The sequence below is a fragment of the Eleginops maclovinus genome, chromosome 23 (genome assembly GCF_036324505.1).
Source record: "Eleginops maclovinus isolate JMC-PN-2008 ecotype Puerto Natales chromosome 23, JC_Emac_rtc_rv5, whole genome shotgun sequence".
Lineage (NCBI taxonomy): Eukaryota > Metazoa > Chordata > Actinopteri > Perciformes > Eleginopidae > Eleginops > Eleginops maclovinus.
In genome coordinates this window covers 16,557,705-16,572,849 of record NC_086371.1, presented here as the reverse complement: position 1 = coordinate 16,572,849, position 15,145 = coordinate 16,557,705, and positions in this window count along the sequence as shown.

The window sequence follows — 15,145 nt, the reverse complement described above, 5'->3', positions numbered from 1 at the left end:
AAATCTATAAAACCAAAATGGTTGGTATTTATAGTTCGAAATAAACACATAATGCAAACAGTATTTATTTTATAACATGTCGTTCCATTTGGATAATACTGAATTGTGACCAAACATATACTGGGTCGTATATGGTGTTGTAGTATATCAAATAGACTTATATGAAAAAAAGGCTTGTTCTGCTAGACACAATACGTTTATTTTCTTGCACTATTTTAAATGTGGGCTTAATTGATTAGCAAAATGTTTTAATTGCCAGTTGATCGACTAATGGATCTTTTAATACTGTATTTTTATAGCAGTATGTATGAGATGAGCTGAAGGCACATTGAGGTTTTGTTCATCCCATCTGTGAGAAGTACTGTAATCTGTTGATAAATGAGAGTAACATGGGCAGAACACTGATCGACCTGCCTCACAGACGAATAGTGAAAGAGAAGCACTTCCTTGTCCGCATGCCATTTACTATTGTGCTGTATAAACTCAGAGTGGCCAGTGACAGCGATGGAAAGGCTGTCAGAGGATGAAGGCACAAACACTATTTATAGCCGAGTCCGCGCAAATGTCAATAATTTATGCTGACACATGTAAACGCCGCTGTCACATTAATAATTGTGTTGCTAAAATAGTCATGGAAAAAGCATACAGAGCGAAATGTTGGCAGAAGTGTACACTACAATACTTTTTCACAAATGTAAATCTACAGTCAAAAGCATCTCCAAAAGAGTTTCTAAGCAACAAACTAGTAAATTATTCTAATTGCACTTAAGGAATCAGGTTTAGGCTAATCCAACAAGGATTCTGTGTACCAATTACAAATTGATATAAAGAAATGTAGATGCCATAAGAGATACCCGACCCATCTTCCCTATATCTCCTTGGTGTTGTGCGTGTCCCGTTTTTCAATGAGAACATGAAGAAAAGCTAAGCAATCAATATTTCCTGTGCTAATTGAAGTGCTTTTTATGTTGTTGGACGTGTGTGTGTGTGTGTGTGTGTGTGTGTGTGTGTGTGTGTGTGTGTGTGTGTGTGTGTGTGTGTGTGTGTGTGTGTGTGTGTGTGTGTGTGTGTGTGTGTGTGTGTGTGTGTGTGTGTGTGTGTGTGTGTGTGTGTGTGTGTGTGTGTGTGTGTGTGTGTGTGTGGAGCACTTGTATATTCAACCACATAGCTGTTTACTTTTCTTTGTCTGGCCTGTCCTGCCTTTTAACTCTGTCAGCCTCTTGAAGTGCCTGCATCTTTTATCAATATTTATGCCAGTCGGCTCTTTGGACCCAGGTCATGAGATTCTGCACCACTTGTAGTCAACTGACTATGAATGCATCTCATAGGTCATATAACAGATGAATGACTTAATCCTCTGTAGTTAACCATCCTTCTCTTTGGTCACTCAAAATATAGTTATTGCACAATTTCTACATTTCATTATTTTCTACCTCTCATTGATTTCCCCTGAGAGAAATGTTAAGTATTGTGCAGGGATAACCAAGACTTTCAGTTAAATGTATCCCAAATGACTCGGAGACAGTTTAGTTTTCTCAGTCAGAGGCACAATATGTCGCACTGTCTCAAAACAAAATTTAAAAATCAATACAGGGAGATGCTGTAAATGGCTATTGCTGTTTGACAGTCGAATTCCCTTTTATCATGACAAAAGAAGAGCCCTAGAGAGATTTAAAACTCGCACTCACTCCATTAAATGACAAAACAAGGTCACAATGGGGTAAACTTCATCAAGCCTCTGTTTCCCTGAGTCTTAGTATGGCGTACTGTAGCATGGCTTTGAAAGACCATTATTAATTCAAATAAGTAAGCAGAGTTTCACAAAACTGTCTCTGTAGATGTTCTTGCCAACAATCACAACTTTCAACGCTAAATCTTCAAACCTTCAAGGCAATTGCATAGAAAATATCAAGTTTGCCAACCGGGAAATTTCGTCTGAGGCTATGTTTATGTGTGCTAATCTTCCAGACTTTCAAATGCAATCACTCTCCAGTGGAAAGTCCGGCTCTTCATTTGACATGGGGTGTTACACTGGACCAGCGGCTAATTATGTTGGTCCGATGATTAGCATTTCAAGAAAACACAGTTAGGGCAACAGCAGTGGCTCAGTCAGTAGGGGCTTGGACTGGGAATCGTAGGGTCGCCGGTTCAAGTCCCCGAACAGACTTGAAAAATGGAAAGTGGACTGCTACTTGGAGAGGTCCCAGTTCACCTCCTAGGCCCTGCTGTGGTGCCCTTGAGCAAGGCACCGGACACCTCCAATCCCCCCCCTCCCCATTGCTCCCCGGGCGCTGCACGATAGCTGCCCACTGCTCCTAGTACTAGGATGGGTTAAATGCAGAGGACTAATTTCACTGTGTGTGCTCTGCTGTGTGCATGTATGTGACTAATAAAGAGGGTTTCATCCTCCGATTCTAATTGCATCACAATAGGCTGCCAAGATTTCTACTTGTGGTATCTTTGTAGAAGATAATTAACTGTGTGTTTGTGTGTATATCTGTTACAAACCCACTTGCTTGCAAGTAATTAAAGCTATATTACCTTAAGCTAAATAAGTCTCTCCAAGAAAACAGTACAAGTTATCTCAGAAAGGCTTATCTCTTCTGTTGTAGCTGCTGAAAACAGAGAAAAGTACACAACTGATGTTTAATTTCTCACAGAGCATGCATGCTACAAAGTGCCTTATGAGGAAAGGTTAGTCAGTGTTGAAAAGACGAGAGGTTTATCAGGGAAGGTTGGACCTCTGGTTTCAATGTAAACATTTATAACAGTGGTCGCCATCCAGTACACTATTATTAAGAAATGAACATGCTTATATTAGGTAAATATATTATTTATAGTATGAAGATTAAGTGAACTCAATGTGTATGCATGTTTTTATAACCATTAATTATAAGGCAAGATTATCTAAATAAAATGGAACCAGGTGCATTCAAATATCTCCTATAAGCAAACCCTCATTATTCTGTAATGCATCCTGCAGTATAACCTATCCAACGTTCATTCAAAGAGTTTCAAGGATGTTTTTTTGTCAGTTTTCAAAGTAGTATAATTTTAACATAAAGAAATATTTATTCATTTATAATTGAACATATTGAACTTTCTGGAATCAAAAAGTTATATTTACTTAAGGCCCACACTTAAAGTAGAAGAAAACAGCAAGAATCACAAACACAATCTTCTGAATAAAAACAAATGTGCTTTTTAAGAGCTTTGACCAGTTCTTTATGCCTACTTTATTTCTCTTCAAGGTTTCAAGGTTTCAAGGTTTTATTTGTCATATGCACAGCAGATACAGCGTATATGTTGGCAATGAAAATCTTATGTCGCGTGCTCCTCCAACAACTCAACATACATGGTGCAAAAGACAAATAAAATAGTGAAAAAGAGAGAAGAATATTTACAATATCAACAATACAGATTTGAGGATGTGAAATATATACATATGTGGAATACATTGAGAGTATTTAAATACTTTACACTGTTGAATGAGGAGGTATGGACAGATGCATCTTAACCTCGGTTCTATCTAATTTCCTAGTTAGAGAATTATGACAGTCCTGCCATACGTTACATTGCTGGCTGGGGTGGAGTTACAGCCTGGAACGGTAACCGACTTGGTTCACTATAATACTCTTAGTGGAGAAAGGTGACTTTTTAGATCAGGTTACACTGTTTCAGGTAGAGTCTGAAGCGGAAAAGTGGAAAGGTTGATTCCTCCATGCTGTCATCTATTTGACACTGTTGTTCTCTAAGGGAACTGTCCATGCATGGGAAACATTTGATATCATTGGCTAAATTGGTTGAAACTATTATTGTAATAACTGGATTAGTTGAGCCTGTGGTCTGTAGCTGCAACTGTTGGGGGTGAAAAACAATCCCCAGTGAAGATTATTAACATAAATGATCAGAATTTGCTCACAGGGATGCTGGCTCTGGTGTAGGAAGCTGAAACCATTAAACCCTCCTTCACACATTGGTCTTCATCTTATACTTAAGAGATGCATATCTAATTGTTTGCCACCATATTAAAAGGTTGCATTGATGGTTGCACAGAAGCAGTACATGCTGATTTTCTCTCTGAATCAGCATAGAGCTAATGAGTATTGTCAAGATAAGAACATTGTGACAATAACATAATGTACACAGTTCAAGGAATAAATAAATGTATATATTCAAATTGCAACACTAGTAATTATTCTGTGCTGTAAAAATATCCTAGTGTTTTTGCAAAGGCCAAAGATGGGCCTCCAGATTCGGCAATCTCATATGGAGTAATCGGAACTGGAAAAGACAGCGTACAATTACAAGCATAAATTACTGGTCTCAACATAGTTTAATGTGTAGCTACTGTGCTGAAAGCATTGTTCTTACAGGTCCATTGTTTTCTGGACTTATAATGACATTCACAGTTAAACAAAAGGACGCATTAAATGCTAATTCACATCCTCTTTGTTGTCACATTGTGCACTAAGTGGAGAATTCTGTCTGTCTCCAGTGCTGTGCTTTAACTACATATTCCTTTTTTGATACTAAACGAATACCAGTTGTCTTTATTGAAAGTTAGTGAACTTTTAAAAAATATATATTTGCCAACAGGTTTACAGGGATAAGGTACTTTGAGGCTACACGGATTGAACCACAACGTGTTATTAAAGTCAATATTCTATAAAAATCCTGCAGCAGGCAAAAGAAATCAAGAACTGGCTGCATTAGTTTCAAGGCAGCTCAGTGATGCATGAAATAATGTCCTGTGGCATGTTGCTAAGACCCATCCCCGATGGGAACAAGCACTGAAATAGCCACTGAGCTCCAGTATACAGGCCTTCGTCGGCTCTAACACTGGGCCAGCCAGTCGAAAGTAACAATTCTGTGATTCTCCCTCTCATGCCATCTTACAGTGTGTCTTTCATGCAGCACTTTTATGTTAGTTATGTAATGCATATGTACAATACTCTTGACTTTATCGCAGCTACTCTCTGTTTGACATTAAGCCCCTTTCTCTTTGCAAACTGCACTTCACCTGCTCTTCCGAACACACTCAGTCTGTTTTTAATTTCTGATGTTTGAGCAGGTAGGAAGGTTATAGTGAGCTGTTAAGTAGTCCAGACTTTCATAAGGTGATAGGTTTTGTTTGAAGGAGGTACCCACCTTGATAATATTCACGACACATAAATGCCCAATCTCAATTGTTACATTATGCCCTTTGATCTACTGCTATTTATATACTGCTAGAAGTGGTCTGAGGTGTAGTAAAGGCTTTTACTGTGAAATCTGTGCACACTGGTTTCATATCAAACATCACAAAACGCTCCAATTCTCACTGCCTGTTCAGTGTGAGACAAAGAATGGCTTACACATTACAGTGTGAACCTCCAGCATATTATTCAGTAAAATATGCTCAGGTTCTTATCATCTTTCAGACAGTTTATGTCAATGTAATTGAAAGGAACTTATCCCGTCAGTGACATTGCCGAACCACACGTTAAGCTCACCTCTAGTGCAGTCTTACAATCATACATGGCAGATGTGTATGACTTTTTTTAAAACAAATTTTGCTAGGTGCCTTTTGAGGAAAAATTAAGGGGTTTCATTTTATATGAATTACACTCCAACATGTCACTGCAACTTTTGCAAGAGTTATGGATTGCTACTGCATTTGCCTTTTTAAGATTACATCCTGGCTAATTGTTTTTTGCTGGAATTCAAAGGTAATATCAAATAAAACCATGGGAAATAACTTTGGCAAAAATACATTTGTCTGCTTTATTTGTGTGTTCCTTATATATATATATATATATATATACCGTACGTACAGCATATGTTTGATAGGACGGACTATAGTCAGGCTCAATGAATTCAGCCTTGTTAAAAACACTATCAGAATAGAAGGATTTTAAAATAAATACAATCAACTATAAAACGTTGAATATTGGGAAATTTGCCAAGTGTGGATGACTTTAGTAATAATCAGTGTATTACAGGCTGAAACGTGTCCAATGAAATTCCATTTGATACCTCTTGGCCAGAGAAGATCAGCCCTTGGCAGCAATCAAGTCGTACAGCTAGCTTAGCCTCGGAGGAGAAGGCTCTACACCAACAATTGACTTGTGAGAGAGCAGCATATTTAAACACATTTAGACCCAATTGACTGCTTTTCTGCACATTGCTGCTATGCTTCATCAGTTTAAGGCATGTGCATGCTAGCTATGGGGGTCAGTGTTTGAATTCATCTTTTCAAGAGATAAGATGGCCTGTCTGCTCAAAGAGAAAAGGGCTCCTATACATATTAAACACAGCCCTGAAGAACACTGTGTTAATGTCAGGTGCTCCCTGCGGTGTAGCAATGTCAGCAGCATCTGGCTCATTTCAGGGAAGAGGGGCAACATTTTTCTTAACATGCAGTGTGGCACCATGGCACAAAATCAGGGCAAAAACATCTGTTTTTTAACCTCGGGTTATGAGCGGTAAAGAGAATAGCACTTCTTCTTTGGCAATATGGACGCAGTAAGTGGAAAGAAGAGTTTCGCAACAAAACCAAGTCATTTTTTTATGCCATGTGTGTAATGTTAGATTACCTGTGTGCTTAATTCAAGTAATATGTGATTTGTGGATATAAGACTAGACATTTTAGCCATGCATTTTTACATTGATATATTAGCGGGTTATGACAGCATGATGGAAATATTCTTCTGGGTGGTACATTTCTTAGATGGCAATAGGGCAGCTAACAAGTTATTTCAATGGTGATTTTATAATTTTTTTTCCTATATACACACAAACATTCATACACTGGTGAAAGAGGCTACCATAAAAAGTGCCACCTGCTCATCAGGAGCAGTAAACATTCACACGCTAAAATACAATGGACGTTCAGTGTCTGGCCCAAGGACAATTTGACATGGGTTAGATATTGGACCACATCTCTACCTCACCACTGTCACCCTTAGATGTGTTATGTTTATAGACATAAAGCATAAAATTATGGGGGTTTAAATGGCTTTGCAAATATATGCAAATCAAAATCTGTAGGCCTATGTGCCCTTTCTTAGCCCCCATTAAGAGGTTATGAGGATGTCTGACATGCTTGTGAAGCATGAGGACGGCCGTCGTCTTATGTAAACGCACAGAAAATCTTTCGGAACCTCAAATGGTTTTCTTTCGCAACTCTGCCTGATTAATCAACTGATAGGGATGTGGCAAAATGACAGTGACATGATGAAATTGCCCAAGGTTTTATCAAAAAGCTTTTTGAAAGAATCTTTTATTGTCTTGATTACAGCCAGTCGGCAATCCCCAGCTTGGAGACAAAACAAAGCGATTCTTAATTTCCAGCAGTTACAAATGCCAGAACCCAAGGCGCATGGAGGAGGCTGATAAAGTTGTTATTGGCAATGTCCTTGGTGCAAGCAGAGTGAGCGCTCAGTAATCCTACTGTGTTATTAGTCTCCCAGGACCCTGGGGCCATGCGTTACTATCACAGGCTGGGCCCATGTAGATAACACCAGCTCCATTCACTCTCACATCTACTCATAGCTAAATTGACTGCAATTATCAGGACTACGGAGCTTATTATTGCCCTCTTTTATTTACACACAGACTCCCACACAAGCCCTAAAGTTTGTAATGCTGGGAGATGTCGGACATTTCCTAACATGTTTTAATTCTCCATTAAATCCTCTGCAAGAACACCATTGATTTCTTCTGTTTCCCCCTAAGCCTTAATTGACCATGAAGCAATCAAGGTATATTGTATAGTTAGCATTTTCATTTCGTTGTTGACCAATCAAGAAAGTTACTTGGGTGAACTTGAGGTTAACTCACATTTGTTGCAGTGTTAAACATACAATAATATCCTACTGTAGAAACACTATGTTATTATAAATAGGAATGTATCTGTATGTTTGAGTTGATTGTGAACTTGTGCTTTATGTATCTGCTTTTATTGTTAAGAGCATCTGTATGTACCTGTGCATTCATCCGATGGATAGAGTTCACTTAACAATGGCAACTGCTTTAAAAACAAACAAGTAAGGGCCAGTGGCCTCAGTGTCAGCTGTCATGCGCACAAGACAGGAGTGTTAAAAATCATACCATGCTTCTGAAAAAGGCTAGCTGCCAAATGGCTGAAAGAAGCAGGTGAGACCATGACCCTCTCTATCAAGGAGATGACCTGTGGTCATCTGCTATAGTTGAGGCCTGTCACCTTGCTTTCGCTTATATCTGGAAATATGAAGTGGCCTGTTAGTAATGTAAAGACTAGAAGGAAATATAAAAACGTCTTATTTCTGACACGCATTTATTGAAACATTCTCAATTGTATTCCTAGTGCCCAGAGGCTTTCCTTTGTATTCATAAACACATTGCGGCTCAAATGCTTAATAAGAATTAGCCTCTTTCATATGGATGAACTGACCGTACCATTGGACAAAACAATTGTTAAGGCATTTTCCAATTCAAATAATTTGAGTACTGCTTTCACTGCTTTATTTATTGTAGTGCTACATTCCTGCTAAGGTTCAAACTGCAGCTTCACAATGTTGGAAAACCTGACTCAGTTTGTTATATGTTGCAATAAAAAATGCAGGATGAATATGTTTTTGCTCTAGTAAACTATTTCATCATAACAACATTGGTCAAGTGGATATGAATGGTAGTGGCAGGTCACAAAAGTCACCCCCAAACAATACCGGTTCTGTGTTTCAAGAAGGGTCAGGTTGGTGCTGGAGATAGACACATGCTACTTATGCATAACTAAAAAAAGTTGAGCTGCAAATCCTGTCCCTAACTGCAGGGAGAGAGTGCAGCACTGCTAGCACTGTACAAGGCCGTGGATAGCATGATTTCTGGGCAGGGGTGCCTTAAAGCTCACAATCAAAGGCACAAGCCAAGTTCATCTCAGGCCTTTCCAAGCTGACACAGTATGGCCTGTCGTGGCTCAAAAGGAAGCAACAAGCCGAGATCCCGCTATACCAACATTATTTTATCAAAGAAACAGACATATTCTGTATAAGCTTTATAATTAATTATTGACTGTCCCAATCTTGAAAGCTAGTGCATGACAAAGCACAGAATGAGCATCAGTAATGCTGAAACAGCCCTCTCGCCTTACGGAGAGTCAGCAGTGTGTGTGCAATTGGTCTCATAGCCGCCTAGCTGGAAAATGGGCACTGAATCATTTCACTCTGATCTCTGGCCAGAAAACAGTCAAAACGCTGACATTTTATTAGCATAAAAGGGTTATCTCAGTAATAGGATATTCATCAAAGACATCCATGATTTGGGATATATTTGAATGAAACAGCATGCATTCATACATTATTGAACATGGACCTTCTTGTAACGGTGTGCCCAAAGTTTGCCGTGGGCTGTGCTATTCCAACTGACCTTTTGAAAATTTAAACTCTGATTACTTTGAATGGAAAAATATTTAAGTAAGCGTAAAGGTATAATACACGGCCATATTTCGACTCGCAACTTTACATATGGTGTATGGAAATGCAAAATGCTGTGTTTCTCGTTTTCCCTGTTGTTTTTTTGGCTAAATTGGAAACAAGCCTACTAGACAGATCTTCTACTGACCTTTGAGAGTGAATATCTATATGTGGCCCACTCACTAAAGCATAATGCATGAGTGTGTTTGTCTTTGTTGGCCGGGGTTTGGTTTCATAGTTTTTTCAAAGACAAATAGATAAAAGAGATCAACTTCATTGATAGAATTGGAATAACATGAAGTATTGATGAAGGGAAAAAAAGCCCATTGATCCGTTTTATGGGCTTTCCAATATCCAAGCTCTGCCTGAAACAGAGGATTGCACAAAAGTGTGTGTTAAATGAATTATTCAAGGGGGTTTCTTAAAACTTGCGATCTTGCTGATACAACATGTGAGAGGACTTGCGGTAACTGCTGAAATATTCATGCAATTAAACACAGGGTTGAGAGGAGGTTAAGCCTCTTATGCATCAGTCACACTTTTCCACAGAAAGCACCCTATAGAAGGCGTACTTTAGTAACTCACCACTGCGTACATTTCTAACAGTGACACATACATTGTGTATTTGTAATAACACTAACAGCTCAGCCATAGCCATGGGCATACATGGGCTGTTAATTGCCCAGTATGAACACAAATTGGACCATTCTGATATCCAAAGGATTCTCCCCATAGGTGTAATTAGATGTGCAGCTGCCAAAGCATCCCCTATAGAGAACCTGCAATGGGTAACGTTTCCTCCCAGTGGATGCCTGAAGAAAGATAATTGGTGTAATTTTCATGCCCAGTGTTATGAGCTAATTAAAGCTAGGGGCATGGCTATTAGATCTTACAAACCTTAAAGCACATGGCCACTGTTCTACAAAATGTTATTTAGTCTTTCTTATTTCCATAAACTTTTATTTAAAAAGTATGATTCAGACTTACTGGCTACCTCTTCGGGATAAATCTTGGCCAGGAGAGTTTGGCGATGGCAACAATAATGAAGTTGTTAGGTTATTATGGTCCGTTTTAAATGAATTATGCAGTACAACATCAAAAGAAAAAACAGTTTTATTAAGCGTCATTGGTTAAACCCATATTTACAATGTAATGATCTTCATTTGACTAAAACTCATGATTGTCACGAACAACCATTCTGCCACGTTGCCTTTGGGGTGACAAACATTAATGAGAGCTTCAGAATGAAGACGTAACGATACGGTAATGCTTTACTCTACACTGGATCTCCAATATAATGGTTGGGGTCAGACAGTGTTGTTTTCCAGCCTCAATATGTTATTATGGTTGGTTGATTTTATATAGTTTCTCAAAGAGTTGACCTATAATCTTTGAGCAGCTTTTCAGTTGGTGAAGTAGTTTCCACCCTAAAGCGTTAGACTACTACACTACTAAACAAAAGAAGAAGAAGGAAAGAAAAGAACAACAAAGTATATCCAGATATTCAGCAGTTAAGGCTTCCTTTGAGTAATGAGGAGTATTCAGAATTGAAATTACAGAATACAGAAAAAGATCCCACATCGCAAAAAGACTGAATCACATCACCTCTGTTCCAACAATACACTTGTGCAGTTTATCACAAAAGAAATACGAGTTGCCAAAACAGATAAATACAGACTGTGGGATATGCACAACCTACAGATTAATCTGCAGTAAATGGACCCAAATTGGATCCACGACTAGAACAAAACACCACACTTGCCAAGGCTTATTTTACAGTTTTTTTCAATTTGCTAAAACACTTGTTTTGGAAGCAGGGCTCATTTTCTCAAAACACTAAACACAATTCACAAAACCACACACTCAAAGTGCAAAACACCTTATATATCTTGCGAAATGAAGCACTGCACCCAAAACTACATTAACACCAAAACCATAGTTTGCACCAAATGGCACAAACTTCATTTATAATAAAAGGCACTTTGTCCAACCAACTACACACAGATGTGATCAATCTAAAGCACACTCATCTGTATGGGCTTTCTTTGTATGGGGAGAATTCTGCACCAAAGAAATATGTGCAGAAACAGAAGAATTATGTCTGAACAAACCTTATTTATTTTTCTACACAACTAATAATAAATAATATTAATAATAATAATAATAATACATTTTATTTTAAGTGCTTTTCATGACACCCAACGACACCGTACAATTTGTTAAATATGCTAAGAGGCAACAGAACAGGATAAAAAAACAAACAGGAAATCATGGAGGGGACAATCAAAGTGAACACAAATCATGGGGACAGGTTATCCAGCAGAAACAGATGATGGGGAGCACTACAGTGAGTAGGCTGATTTGAACAGGTGGGTTTTTAGTTGGGATTTGAATATGGCGATTGTGTCAGACTGTCGGATGTGTGGGGGGAGGGAGTTCCAGAGCGCAACATCCATGCTATCCACAGCACACATAGGGACAGTTGTGTGAACAAAAATGTGCTCAACATCAAAGACAGGAAATGGAAAAGAACATTTTAAAGAAAAAAGCTAAAAACATTTTTCAAAAAAATAGAGGAAATAGAAATACTTAGGCTGCATTTGACCACCTGGCTGGGTCTGGCCACATCATCAACACGAACATCTTCCCTACAGACATGGAGGGAAGAAGCTAGATCTGTGTCTAGCCATCTACACACTGTTGTTCTCAATCTAAAGCACTTTCATTTGGCTGGCAGATAGCTTAGAGTTTAGAGCTGGTGTCCTACTCACAGAAAACCTTAGCCTAGTGGGCTGGTTCGAGTCCCGAGCTGGCTGGTCAAGTCTGGCAGTGACCTCCCTTACATCTCCCCCTTTTACTCTAATGTCTCCAATGAAGGCCATCTGGTCAAAAGATACTTTTAAAAAAGCATTTTCTTTTGAGTTTTGTTCTGAAAATCTTTGTTAGAAGATTCTACACTACAGAAATATGTGCGGAAACACCGATACACTGTTGGTACAAAACGTACCACCATGCATGCACAGGGAGAGTTGTGTGAACAAAAACATGCTTTCTATCAAATACAGTAAATTGAAAAATAACTTTGAGCTAAAAATATAAAGATTTATTTGTTACAAAATATAATTATTTTGATCGGTGGCCTAGCTGTGTGTGGCCCCAGCACCTCACCACCATCACAGAAGATATCTCCCCTCTCTCCCACTGCCTGTAGAAGAGGCGTGAACACCGGCCTGACGCTCATACAGCTCCATGCTGAAAACATCTCCTCCATCACCAGATCTCCCTCTAGCTCTTCGTCTCGCTCCTATGACCATATATCCATTGTTGTTGTAAAAGTTAGTACGTGTAGACTTGTTCTAGTGTTTACATCCTGGGTATTGTGTCAAGAATAAAGCAGTTGCGTATTTATAGTCGTTTGCCGCGTGTATTTGTTAGTTGGTTCTTGTGTGTAGCATTTTTAATGGCAGTATTTTGAATATGGCAAACAAGTGAATCTGACAGTTTTCTTTCTCTTACTCAGAGGACTGCGTGCAAAAAGTGCCCACAGTAGATGAAATGAAAATTGAGTGCAAAGCTGATCATGTGTTTAGAATTTTGGAGACTTGAGCTGAAGTTTTGCTCTTTGAGTGTCACTTTAAATAATGATGCTTTATCTGTAATTTTAGGGTGTTAGCAATGGAAAAAAAAAGTGTAACTGCACAGGAAAGCGATAAGGTATTATAACCTGAATTTCGGGCACACAGAACATTCAGAATTGTCATATATATACCCTTTTTTTTAAAAATGTGTTGAATAGTGAGTTATGTTTGGATAGGGAGGTGTGTTTGAATAGTGAGTTATGTTTCTATGCTGTAGTTTGATTAAAGACGGTCAATGCTTTGGATTTCACATTAGGCAATTTGAATAACAACAATAGGATAATGTCCAGTTTAACCTCCATGGTACATTTAGGAGACCATTCAGTAAAACAAGATGCTAGACTGCAATTGCGTTAGATACCTTTTTCATTTGAGGCTTTTCACAGATAATGAAAACGAAACACCATTACCAAGCAATGATTGGGCTCTTCTTTTCATCAGCGGGATAATTGTCCCCGAGTTCATGATCTCTCTACAGTGCTGACAGAATTGATTCTGGAAATGAAAATGGCTGCACCTCCCACATAGCATTACCGCACTGAACCAACTCAGCATTAATTCTGAGTTTGAGCTCTCCCACCTAGAAAGAACTTAACAGACACATCTGTTCATAGTTTTGAGTGGAGTTTCTTCCAAGTATGTTCAGTATGATATATAATGTATATACATAGGAAATACAAATCTTTCTTGTGACTGCAATGCTAAGATTTATAGGAAAGATAGTACATTAAAAGCAGGGAAAGGGGAACTTATTACAATACACACATATAATATATGTGTCTGTTTATTACTAATTAAATGACGTTGCAGTTTCTTTGATATAATTGTACATGTTCTTCTTCACTATACATAATTCTTACTTTGAGGATAGAATATGGCATTAGTGTCCAAACCAATAATGACTCATATATTTTTCGATTTTCACTTTTAAGGAGAGGTAAGCTCTTCGTCTCTCCCCATTATTGAGTTGATGGTAAAGGGTCAGGGGTAGTAGGGGTAGACAGAGTTGTAGGTCTGGGTGATATTGGATGGGGGTCAGCTGCAATAGCCCAGCCTGATAGCTGGACTGATGAGGACAGCAGGCCGAGCGATGCAGCAATCTGGCCTCCTCCAGACTGGCTTCACGGACATCAGCAATGAGATCTCCATTACTCTTTTAAACTGTGTCTGAGAACGCAACCTCACTATTATGTCAATGTCAGAGGCTTAATGCTGATTCATACAGCCCCACAAATCCCAGATTAACCTCCAAGCTGGAGGAACTCTTTCAGCAGCAAACTGCACGGGCAACTTCATGTCTCGAACGAGAGGCAATATGATTTTGTTTCGATAGCAGAGATTGACAGACATGTTTAAATCCAGGTATCTGTATCGACAAATACAAATAGACAAGTACACTGATAGTTACGGAAAGGACAACTTTGGATATTTCTCAAAATATGAGCATAAAAACCAAAATGTTCACAATCTAAAATAGCTTTATATATCATGTACATTTAATTCGCATTATTCAATGACATAGGCCAGAGTTTCATGCGCTGTCCGATGTCAAAGATAAACAATTTTTGTCCTTCCTCAAAGATAATAGAGGGAAATCTGAGTCAGTATTGTTTAAGTGAGCCTTGCACGCTGCAGTGCACCCCATCCCTGCCCTGACTGGATGGGCACTAAGAGCCGCAGTGTTCCTGTAAGAAGTGTGTGTGTGTGTGTCTGTGTCTGTGTGTGTGTCTGTGTGTCTGTGTGTGTGTCTGTGTGTCTGTGTGTGTGTGTGTGTGTGTTCAGCTGTAAGCCCTTGTGTGCCTCCCAGTGGTATCAGTCTCGTTTTACAAAAATAAACTAAGCAGAAGGGGTGATTGTATTTTTAAGAATTATCAGGCTTAAAATAAATGTATCGGCTTCTCTTGATTTTCTGTATTTATATTTCATTTTCCTCATGTTATAATTGGAAACACAAAACGCTTTACGAATCGGATTTGATATAAATTGAAAATAAACCGCTGCTGTTATTCTTCCTAGGAATATTGATACCACTGATTGTCTTCTCTGATTCTTTCGTTAGTGTTATCAACATGC